Source organism: Priapulus caudatus, unplaced genomic scaffold (assembly GCF_000485595.1).
Source record: "Priapulus caudatus unplaced genomic scaffold, Priapulus_caudatus-5.0.1 Scaffold1630, whole genome shotgun sequence".
In the NCBI taxonomy this organism is placed as follows: Eukaryota; Metazoa; Priapulida; class Priapulimorpha; order Priapulimorphida; family Priapulidae; genus Priapulus; species Priapulus caudatus.
The window spans coordinates 42,062-53,237 of record NW_014578691.1 but is presented as its reverse complement, the minus strand read 5'-3'; the positions used below and the strand labels follow the sequence as shown (position 1 = coordinate 53,237).

Genomic DNA, 11,176 nt, shown 5'->3' with positions numbered 1-11,176 from the left:
CAGTAAGTCAGTAAAATCATTCTACAACATACCTTGATTTACTGACGGGTTAGTGACAGTGTTTAGAAGGGTTTATTAATGTGATCCAGGTAAGTTTTAGAGGTGGCATGCAGTGATTAAGAATGGAATTATTAAATTAATCCAGGTATGTTTTGTTCTGTGTATGAATTCCGATAAAATGTTTGATGAAATGTCCTTGAATTTCCGATAAAATGTCCTTGAAAAGTTCTTGGAAAAAATTTCAGTCCTCCTGTATGAACCATGTTCGTAGCGCCTCCTGCTGGATAGCTGAAAGTCACACACACGCCCCCTATTGCTGGGATAGTTAAAGTCATACGCCCCCTGCTGGGATAGTTAAAGTCATATGCCTCCTGCTGGGATAGTTGAAGTCACACGCCCCCTGCTGGGATATTGAAGTCACACGCCCCCTGCTGGGATAGTTAAGGTCACACGCCCCCTGCTGGGATAGTTAAAGTCACACGCCCCCTGCTGGGATAGTTAAAGTCACACGCCCCCTGCTGGGATAGTTAAAGTCATACGCCCCCTGCTGGGATAGTTAAAGTCATACGCCCCCTGCTGGGATAGTTAAGGTCATACGGCCCCTGCTGGTTAAGGTATCAGGAAGACACTCCCTGGGTTAAAGGATAGTGAAAGCACGTCCCACAGGTTTAACGGATAGATATATGTTCCTGAGTTGAACATTGATGTGTAAACCTTACCCTATTCACAATTATTTGGGAGCGAAGTCATTACATAGTTCACAATGCCATGCCATAAATATTTGTCTATCATCATTGTCTGCATGTGCGCTATGTCATGCTGGATATCCCTTGCAATGCAGTCAATGTAGTTCAGTGGCCGTCTTCCTCTGGTTGGGCAAGGCAGTCTCAAGCAGATCTCATCAGATATGAGTTAGTCTTTGGCAAAAAAACATAGCTGCACTACCTGTTGCTCGAATAAATGAGCTTTTCATTTGCCACGGTGAAGCTGTAAGATTAGCGTTGAAGTCTGCTACCCTGCTCACGACTGCTCTGCCCCTGCTGAATATTACGCTGTTGCTGTACAGCTGATGTCCAGGGTAGGAGGGGACCTGCTCCTAGAAACATTGCAAATAGTTGTCACGGCATAAGTCTAAAATGTCGGGATTTTTGTGTGCGAGTTAAATGTCAGGTAAAACATTGCGTAATACACGTGTGACTTACAAAGGTTGTAACTACTCATTATGATGGTACTAACTACACCCGTCTAATTGACCTCTGACCTCTGACCTCGTGCGTTTGACCTTTGCAGGTGAGCCGGCACCCACGAATGCAAAAGGAACAGCGAGAAAGATGACGTTTGCCCCGCAGACTCTCGCAAACGTCATGCCAACGCCGCAGAACCCGCATGGAATGTGGGTATGACGGTGACGCCATCTAGTGGGGCTGTAGCAAGCACGGTCGATCGACCGCGCCCCCTGGTGTATTTCTGCCGTCCAATCCAAACGTTTGCATCCCAGGATGCACCGCGCTTTCAGAGCGAGTAGATCCGTCGCAATGGTTGAGTTTTTTCCCGCTCATGTTCGGCGAGCGCTGCTCCTCACCGGCGCCCTCTGGTGTCGACGTCAGCGGAGGGGATTTTCCGGCGACGTTGGCCATGTCTGGGTGCATCTCCACGGCAACCAGCAGACGCAGCAACGACCCGCATTGGGATCGGCGTGCCGCACCACCGTTCGCTTGGTTGCGAACCTTCGTGTCGCCGCCTTGCCGATCGTAGCTCTCGCTCTCGCACTCGAGCGGTGGCGCCATCTGTTGATGCAGTGCGTGAGATATTGTGAGCGCGTGCGCTGCTGCGTGCGCTTGCTATCTCACGTGACTGTGTTACGCGCAGGGTGGCATCGCTGTCAACATGCGTCTAGCTCGTGACATTATTGTCCGCCAGGTGGCGCTGGTGATGGTGGATGGGCGGGGAAGAGAGGAGGCCGAGAGGGGAGGGGCAGGGGAAGAGATCATGTGTGCCACCCACCCCCTGTCTCCTGCATGGTGGCGTTCTCTCACCCGCCGATAGATATGTTCTTGCCCACTCATCGCATGTGTACATATATCGACGCATAATACAACAACACAAATACAATTACACACACGCACGCACGCACGCACGCACGCGCACACACACACACACACACACACACACACACACACACATATACATTACCTACGAGTTTCATGAAAATAAATGCACATGGCAAGCTAAACGAAACGCACATACACACTTGAATAGCAGGATACGCTAGACATGCATACAATTCTACATAAACGATGCACAAGCCAAACAACAATCATGCATGCACACATACACAACGTGCAAGCTAGCATAATGTGTATACAATACAAATTGTATTTTACTGCTGCGTACGTGCATGTATATATAATATTATATTATATCATAGTAATGAATGTTGATGCCAAAGGTAGTGTTGTTTTTTGCTGAATTTATTGACATGATAGTTATTTGCATAATGATGTAAAGTGTTATCGGGTGTGGCGTTTATTATAATTATAAGTTATGCTGCCTCGTTCTCTCTATCACGTGTTGAGTAATGTAGAATACGTACATTTTATACGCTTAATTTTCCGTCCTCTTTTTCTGCTTGTTAGTAGGGCTGCTATTTTTTCTATGCGCATCACTGTGTGGCGATGAAACCTGTGAGCGCCTCGCGCAAATACTCGTAGAATTAGTCGATAGATGGCGCTACAATGCTGCGAGGGTTCCTCTATGTCGAACCATTGCAGCGTATGCTCCGGCCGTGTTTCTGTTATGACGCGATTGGAGCCGCTTGGATAAATGACCTGAATGGAGTAATAAGTCTCCCAACTATGTATAGCTTTTTTGACGAACATGCAACGTTTGACGGTTTAACTATGTATCAGAAGTTTAATTTATTATTAAAAAAACTGTTGTTGTAAAGATATCCAGATATTCTGTCGTTTCATCAGCTTCAGTTGTTCTTCAACTTCTTGCTCTCATACCTGTTCTGTGCTGTAGCATTGCGTACTGCGCCGAGAAACAATTTCGCATAGAAGAACATATTCATAACAAACAAACAGCGTTTCGTTTCATTTCCATTTTCTTGAATTTTCTGACAAATTCCTCGCTATTATAATTTAGCCAATTGTAAGGCTGGTAATGCGTTATTTAGATTTCGTGTCCAGGCCGTTCCGTGCGTAATATTGAAAGATATATGTAAGAACGTGTTATTCAGCGTAATGCTGAAATGAAGATCAATACATAGCAATGCGCTAACATTACCTCACATGTTCCCCCGTATAGATGCATTGCAGGAATGGTGAGGGTTAAGTAGTATCGCATCCAGGTCTGCACTTACTACGTGGAAACAAGATATATTATTCTTACTTGTTTTATTTGTTACTTACCCTTTACAACTACAGTATTATACTGGGAGAAATTCGGTACAACTGGGCGGCCTATAATTACTAGTGAGGGATTTCATGTTGTCAAACCACTTGTGAAATATGCCTACATTATACACACGCACGCACATGCGCACGCACACGCACACATCCGCACTCACGCACATTTATATACATAAATGTCAACCTATACGGAATGTCCGTAAGTTTTACGGATTTTCACCCATTTAAATTGCTTACGGGCGTACACCTAAAATCATACGGATTATAAACATATAAGGAGCTGCATTTGAACCCAGCGAATTTTCATTGTCATAACGACTAGAGACTGCAGAGATGACTCTCGGTTAATAAAGTGCTAATATTAAACTCATTTTGTTGTGATTTGTAGATCGTAAGGATTTCTTATGGATTTTATGGATTTTTTCACAAGGTTATACAGGTGGGCATCCGAAGGGGTTGACATGTATGTATAATTGTATACAGTAACGGATAATCAGACTCATACACACACATAGCGTCGGGCTGTCATGTTAACAACCACACCCACGTCACAGCGAGATCTGTGCCAGACAAACCCTGTTACGAAAACCAAAGCAATGCAGTTGCGAAATCGGCCCTATTCTCCAAATTGATTGGAGCCAAAAAGAAACAAACACATACGAATAGTACATCTGAAGTGCATTGAGTGTAAAAGCGGTCAGCCACCTGGTGGTAATCAGCCGTACTAAATTCCTACACATATGCGATATCATGCGCATGCAAGGACGAATCCGGGAAATCCGAAAGAACGAAGACTGATTATCGTGGATCAGGTGAGATCGGTGTTAGACCACGCTATTACACATGTATGATCGGGTGAGATCGGTGTTAGACCACGCTATTACACATGTATGATCGGGTGAGATCGGTGTTAGACCACGCTATTACACATGTATGATCGGGTGAGATCGGTGTTAGACCACGGCTGTTACGCCATGTAGTGATGACCGGCGTGAGATCGGGTGGTTGAGGCCACCCTAGCCTTAGGCAGCATCTATGATCGGTGAAGACTCGGGGTGGGTTCAGACCACGCGTACTTACGAACATCGTAATTAGAGTCAGTTCGGGGGTGTAGACCTACTCTAATTACAACAGCTCGTATGATCGGCGTGAGATCGGTGTTAGAGCCACGCTATGTCACCCATGTATTGATTCGGCACGCGTGATGAGTCGGTGTTAAGAGCCGGCCGACGCTTATTGCACACCATGTATGATCGGGCTGAGATGCGGTGTTAGATCACGCCTATTATCACATTGGTATGATGGCGGGTGAGATCGGTGTTAGACGCACGCTATGAACAATGGTACTCGATCGCGTGAATGACTCGTGTAGAGCGCAGCGCTAGCTTAAGCATCGTAATCTTAGATCCGGTGGTCTCAGACCCACGTCCTATTACATCCCATGGGTATGCATCCGGGTGAGTATGCGGTGGTTAGACGCACGACGCTTAGCACGCATGTATTGGATCGGGTGGAGGATCGGATGTTAGACCCGAGCACTGCTATACAGGCATGTATCGGATCCCGGGGGTGAGATTGCGGTGTTAGACCATGGGCCTATTGACACATCTAATCGATCGGGTGAGGATCGGCTGTTAGACCAAGAAAAAGCGGCTACTCTCCACTACATGTTATGAGGGCGCACACATATAAGGGTTACAAGCAAAGAAATCTCTCCGCGAATATGCTACGATATAAAATAGCCTATAGGGTAGATTTTGTCATCACTATCATCACAGCCCTGAGAATCGCAAGAGCTACAGTTGCTGATGACATCGGGGGATTTCCAATAATAATCTCTTTATTAGAGCTAGTTATTAATATTTTTTTATTATGATTTATTAAATTTTAGCTCTTGATTACTCATATCGCAGGCATAGAGCTATAAGCATTCCCGTGACGCAGCCACGACCTGATCTCTGTGACGGGCGCCAGCCTGCAGCTTGAGGTGGCCCCTGGTGACGTAGCGGGCCCACGGCGTGACTCGCTTGTGACCGCAGCCACGGCCTTGGATCTCTGTGAGGACCAGCCACGAGCGTGATTCTATGGTGACGCAGCGCGACGGGGCGCTGCGCGTCGTCGGCCGCGCACCGAACACACATATCTGTATAGATACACCTATAGCCTGGGGTCTACGCCCTAGCCCGTACCTGTACACTGCATGCGACTCAGCATAGATCGCAATCTCCTAGGTGCCATGTAGCAGAGCTGGCACGGCGATACAGGCGTGTGCGACTAAAAGCATTTGCTATTGTGCGTCCTTCATGTACTGATGGGGTGATGAGAAAACCCTCTTAGCGCTCTGAGCTGTGTACATTCCCATCTATTTATCTATCCATTTTATATATTTTCTGGGTTTTCAACATCCTAGTTTCAAAGCTCCCGGCACAAAGTGAGTCTACATATCTTTTTGACATCCGTTTTTAATAATAACTCGTAAGAGATGTCGATATGTGATTCTATGATGCGGCGTCGCTGGAGAATCTAGTAACGCTCTAATACTAATGCAAACCATTTTACATAGAGTAGTAACACGCTAACAAAGTAACGCGTTCCAGAACGCACGTCCGTAACGCGAATTTGAATCACACAGAAAATTGACTTTTGACTCTCTTTTTTTTTGAAAACGGACGACGAGATATTCAATCCTTTAATAAATCACGTAAGAACGAATTCGCGTTTCGTATCGCGAGTAGACCGGTCATAGCAGACGAACTACGTACGCGGCGAAATGTACGTAACGCGGATTATCGTAACGCGGGGGGTATTTCCGCACACGTACATCTCAGCCGGATGTGTCTATGTGACGTGCAAACCTCGCGCAGGCCGCGGGAACGATGCGTGTTACTGTTACTACCACTGGCTGGCAGCAAGAACAAGCCCGCACGTACAACACACACACGCGGCCATTGACTATATAATACAANTAACAAAATCGAATGAATCTAGATGGCCATTTTCATTTCTGCCAAAAAGTGGGCGTGGCTCGAAAGTAGGTCGACTGGCGTGCTACAAAATAGGACGTTCAAATCTCTCCCATAGGAGTAACAACTGTATGCAATTTGAAACATGTGGGTCATACGGTTCTTGAGTTATCGTTGACCGTAGGCAGACACTGAGATGCATAGTGAAATTGCCCAAATCTACCTAATTTGCATAATTAAAAAATAAAAACCTGTGTGATATGTTTTGGGGCTAGTCCTCATTCATTCACATACCAGAAATGAGCAAAACCGTTGAACCTGAACTGACTTATGGCCATTTCCATTTTTGCCAAAAAGTGGATGTGGCTCGAAAGTAGGTCGACTGGCGTGCTCCAAAATAGGACGTTCAACCCTCTCCCATAGGAGTAACAATTATATGCAATTTGAAACATGTGGGTCAAACGGTTCTTGAGTTATCATTGACCGTAGCCAAATGTTGACGGACGGACGAACAGACGTACGACGGACGACACCCCATGGCAATAGCTCATCTTGACGATGTGAAGGCGAGCTAAAAAATAACTGTGTTTTGATTATGTGTCGTACCCTTCACGCCCGATTCCGGACATCTTGAATCCACCGAATGGCCTTGCAGGACTGCCGACGTTGTAGCAGTTCACCCTACAAGAACACACATTAAGTAGTAGTTAAGTTATACGCACGCATGTCGAGCATCAGTCTGGGATTACCAGACACGTAGGTAGCGAAATCTTGGTGAATAATATGCAAACGTGTGCACTGACAAGGGAAGACTTGCAACTGCAGATGAAATTTTTATTCAACTATCGACACTCCATATACAGCTGCTACAAGTACACGGGACATGCTGCCCCGCATGCTGCTAATATATAGTTCTAATGTGCAGCTGTCTTGGATAACATTAAAACATAAAATATATAAAAATATAAATAAATAAACAAGTGCCGCAGAGCGACAGGGCTCATCTGGTGTCTGGTGTTCTGCTTATTAATTCATTTGTGCATAGCAAGACGTCCTATACATACGTTCATTTCTAACCCCAAAAAACAACACTTCAAACTAGTGTAATAAAATTCCGATAGATGGCGGGCTATGATATATATGCATAAGTTTTGATGCGAAAATAAATGTTTCAGATCTGAAAGTCTGAAATCTTGACGAGAGATGGCGCTACGCCTAAATGATCGCCATTTTGGTTTTCGAATATCGCGCAAATAAAAACAATAAAATATTCCAGTCAAATTTCTGTAACAAAGAATCTAAAACACAATATTACACGTATATAGGTATGATTGTAGAGTTGTTAACCAGTTAGACGAAATAAACGTAATATCACGTTGTCATATCTCTCCCATAGGAGTAGCAAGTTTTGGGGCTAGCCTTACACATTCATATACCAAAATTTAACAAAATCAAATGAATCCAGATGAGACGGGATACGAGAGAAGTGTTCCTGACAGGATGTGTTGATCCTAACCGCTGAGCGCGGATCTTGCACGCAGTTCCGCGGGTAGGCGCACGCGGCCGCGGGAACGTCGTACGAAAGTATGGAGCGCTGGCAGCTATGGATCCGTGCACCGAATGCATAGGCCGGCGCACGGATCCATAGCTGCCAGCGAACAGTCGAGAATTTTACCGGGCAAACAGAGGGCAGGGATTTGGGACGTGGGAGGAACTGGGGATTAGATGGAAATGGTAGAGATGGGGAGAGGTGAGAGCGAAGCTTTTCATTTTGCGGTCATCCATGTCCGTGTGGTGTTAGGCGTTTTGACTATAAGTTCTTCATAATTTGTTGTTCAACATAAAAGTAAGTAGAATATTTATAAGCAGTGATTTATGTTTTTTGCATATATCATGGTTTATGAGGAAAACATGTAATTTGTGCATATTGCAATGTTAATTGTGGCAATATGAAAAGTTATGAAAAAATGGAAGTGCGATGTTTCTTACCGTAGACCATTGTATGTTGTTGTCGAAGCATTGCTTCGTAGTATGTATTGCGTTTGTGATATTCAATGAACTGTGGCAGTGTGGAAGGTCAATGAATGGTTGTGACGGTTCTATAATGATTGTTAATGTTATTGTCGTCATCATAGCTAGGTGTATAGCAATGTTCATGATAACAGTTGAACTATAATGATTTCCAGACATCATAAAATTGTTTGTGTTCTTATACTGTTGTGATACGGCCATGATTTCATTGAAATGCATGTCATAGTGACGCTTATTCGGCGTAGCGTGCGTAGGTGCGTGTGCATGTACAGGTCTGCGTGCGTGCGTGCGTGGTCCAAAATAGGACGTCCAAATCTCTCGCCCATAGGAGTAACAACTGTATGCAATTTGAAACATGTGGGTCAAACGGTTCTTGAGTTATCGTTGACCGTAGGCAGACACTAAAATGCATAGTAAAATTGCCCAAATCTACCTAATTTGCATAATGAAAAAAAAATCAAAACCGGTGTGACATGTTTTGGGGTTAGTCCTTATTCATTCACATACCAGAAATGAGCAAAATCCGTTGAACCTTAACTGACTTATGGCCATTTCCATTTTTGCCAAAAAGTGGATGTGGCTCGAAAGTAGGTCGACTGACGTGCTCCAAAATAGGACGTTCAAACCTTTCCCATAGGAGTAACAATTATATGCAATTTGAAACATGTGGGTCAAACGGTTCTTGAGTTATCGTTGACCGTAGCCAAATGTTGACGGACGGACGGACGGACGGACGGACGGACGGACGGACGGACGGACGGACGGACGGACGGACGGACGAACGGACGTACAACGGACGACACCCCATGGCAATAGCTCATCTTGACGATGTCAAGGCGAGCTAAAAAATAACTGTGTTTTGATTATGTGTCGTACCCTTCACGTCCAATTCCGGACATCTTGAATCCACCGAATGGACTTGCAGGACTGCCGACGTTGTAGCAGTTCACCCTACAAGAACACACATTAAGTAGTAGTAAGTTATACGCCGTATGTCGAGCATCAGTCTGGGATTACCAGACACGTAGGTAGCAAAATCTTGGTGAATAATATGCAAACGTGTGCACTGACAAGGGAAGACTTGCAACTGCAGATAAATTTTTTATTCAACTATCGACACTGCATATACAGCCACTACAAGTACACGGGACATGCTGCCTAGCGTGCTGCTAATATATAGTTCTAATGGGGCAGACGTCTTGCATAAAACATAAAACAATATGAATTACAAAAATAATAATATCTAAATTATTAAATATAAATAAATAAATAAAGATAATAAAGTAAATATATTTCGAACATCACAGCACAAGAACAACGCATGTGCGAGGATTCAATTCCAAACCGCAACTAAACTTGGAACATTGTGGTTTAAACAATGATGGCAGAATATAAACTAACAGCACAGCGTGAGAACAACAGGAACCTAACAATGACGGAACCTACCAGAATGTTCCGCTCTGCACGCTCTGGGCGAGGGTCAAAGCCTTGTCGATGTCCTTCGTGAACACCGCTCCGGCGAGCCCATACGTCGTGTTGTTCGCTCGTTTGATCACCTCGTCGATCGAATTAAACTTGATGATCTGCTGCACGGGTCCGAAGATCTGCAAGCACCAGGTGGCGCCACGTTAGCAAGCGATGCAACGCCGCGCCATTCGTGTTTTTACGAGACGTAAACAAACAAAATTATAGAGCAACAAAATTATGTTGCGTTTTGGAGCGTTCTCATTCAATTAATAGCAGTTGTAGCCGTTATACAGTGAAACCTGTATGTAGACCCACACGTCCCGTCACCGATCACGCACCTCCTCCTTCGAAATCCTCATATCGTCGGTGACGTTGGAGAAGACAGTGCTCTGGATGAAGTAGCCCTTGTTGCCGTGGCGACTGCCTCCACACTCCATCTTCGCTCCCTGCTTCTTGCCGCTCTCGATCAGTTCCAGCACCTTATCGAACTGAGCCCTGTTGATCTAAACAAAGGAGAGGAACATACGTTCTTAAATACAACATCAGTATCATACATGTATACACACTCGATCATAAGCTGCTCGCCCTGCTTTTATGCCACGTTTCCTCTTCTAAGGACCCAGTACATTTTAGTTTTTTTCTGTTTCCATTATTCCTTATTAAAATTCTCTTCTTTCCTCTGCGGTTAATGGTAAAAAAGAAATGAAATGGAGTAGAACCATATAAAATTTATATGATTATCACTGTGATCATAGCGCTCCCAGGTGCTCCACCTAAGATTGCAATATTCCGTTATCGCAGCGCCCCCTACCTGTGGACCGTTTTCGACGTCGCCGCAAAAGGGGTCGCCGATGGTGCGTTTCTTCGCGAGAGCAACGCTGCGCCGTACAAACTCGTCGTATATGCTGTCCTGCACGTATGTGCGCGAGGCAGCCGTGCAGCACTGACCCATGTTGAAGAACAGGTTGTTGTGTGACACCAGCACCGCCTCATCGACTGCAACGATTCACAACGATGATCACACGATGAGGCACCAATTACACACACACGAGGGGGCGCCGCCGTGCAGCACTGATCCGTGTTGAAGAACGAGAGGCCAGCAGTGACAACAACCTTACTACTGATTTATGATAAACGGAACCTGGAGTCCAATGCCAGAAACAATGTTAATAATTGTGACATCGTTAACTTAAAACTTGACTGCTATAGCATGACACTTAACTCCAAAAGTTATGACATTGTAAACCTGACTGATATCATACATATTTGTATTTCTGACAGCGGACAAGTATTAACCATCGA

General features: G+C 44.9%; 1 pseudogene; it reads right to left on the bottom strand.

Moving 5' to 3' along the window:
- Positions 1 to 2,977: 2,977 nt before the first annotated feature.
- Positions 2,978 to 11,176, bottom strand: part of LOC106817202 — a 44,821-nt pseudogene continuing 36,622 nt past the window's right edge.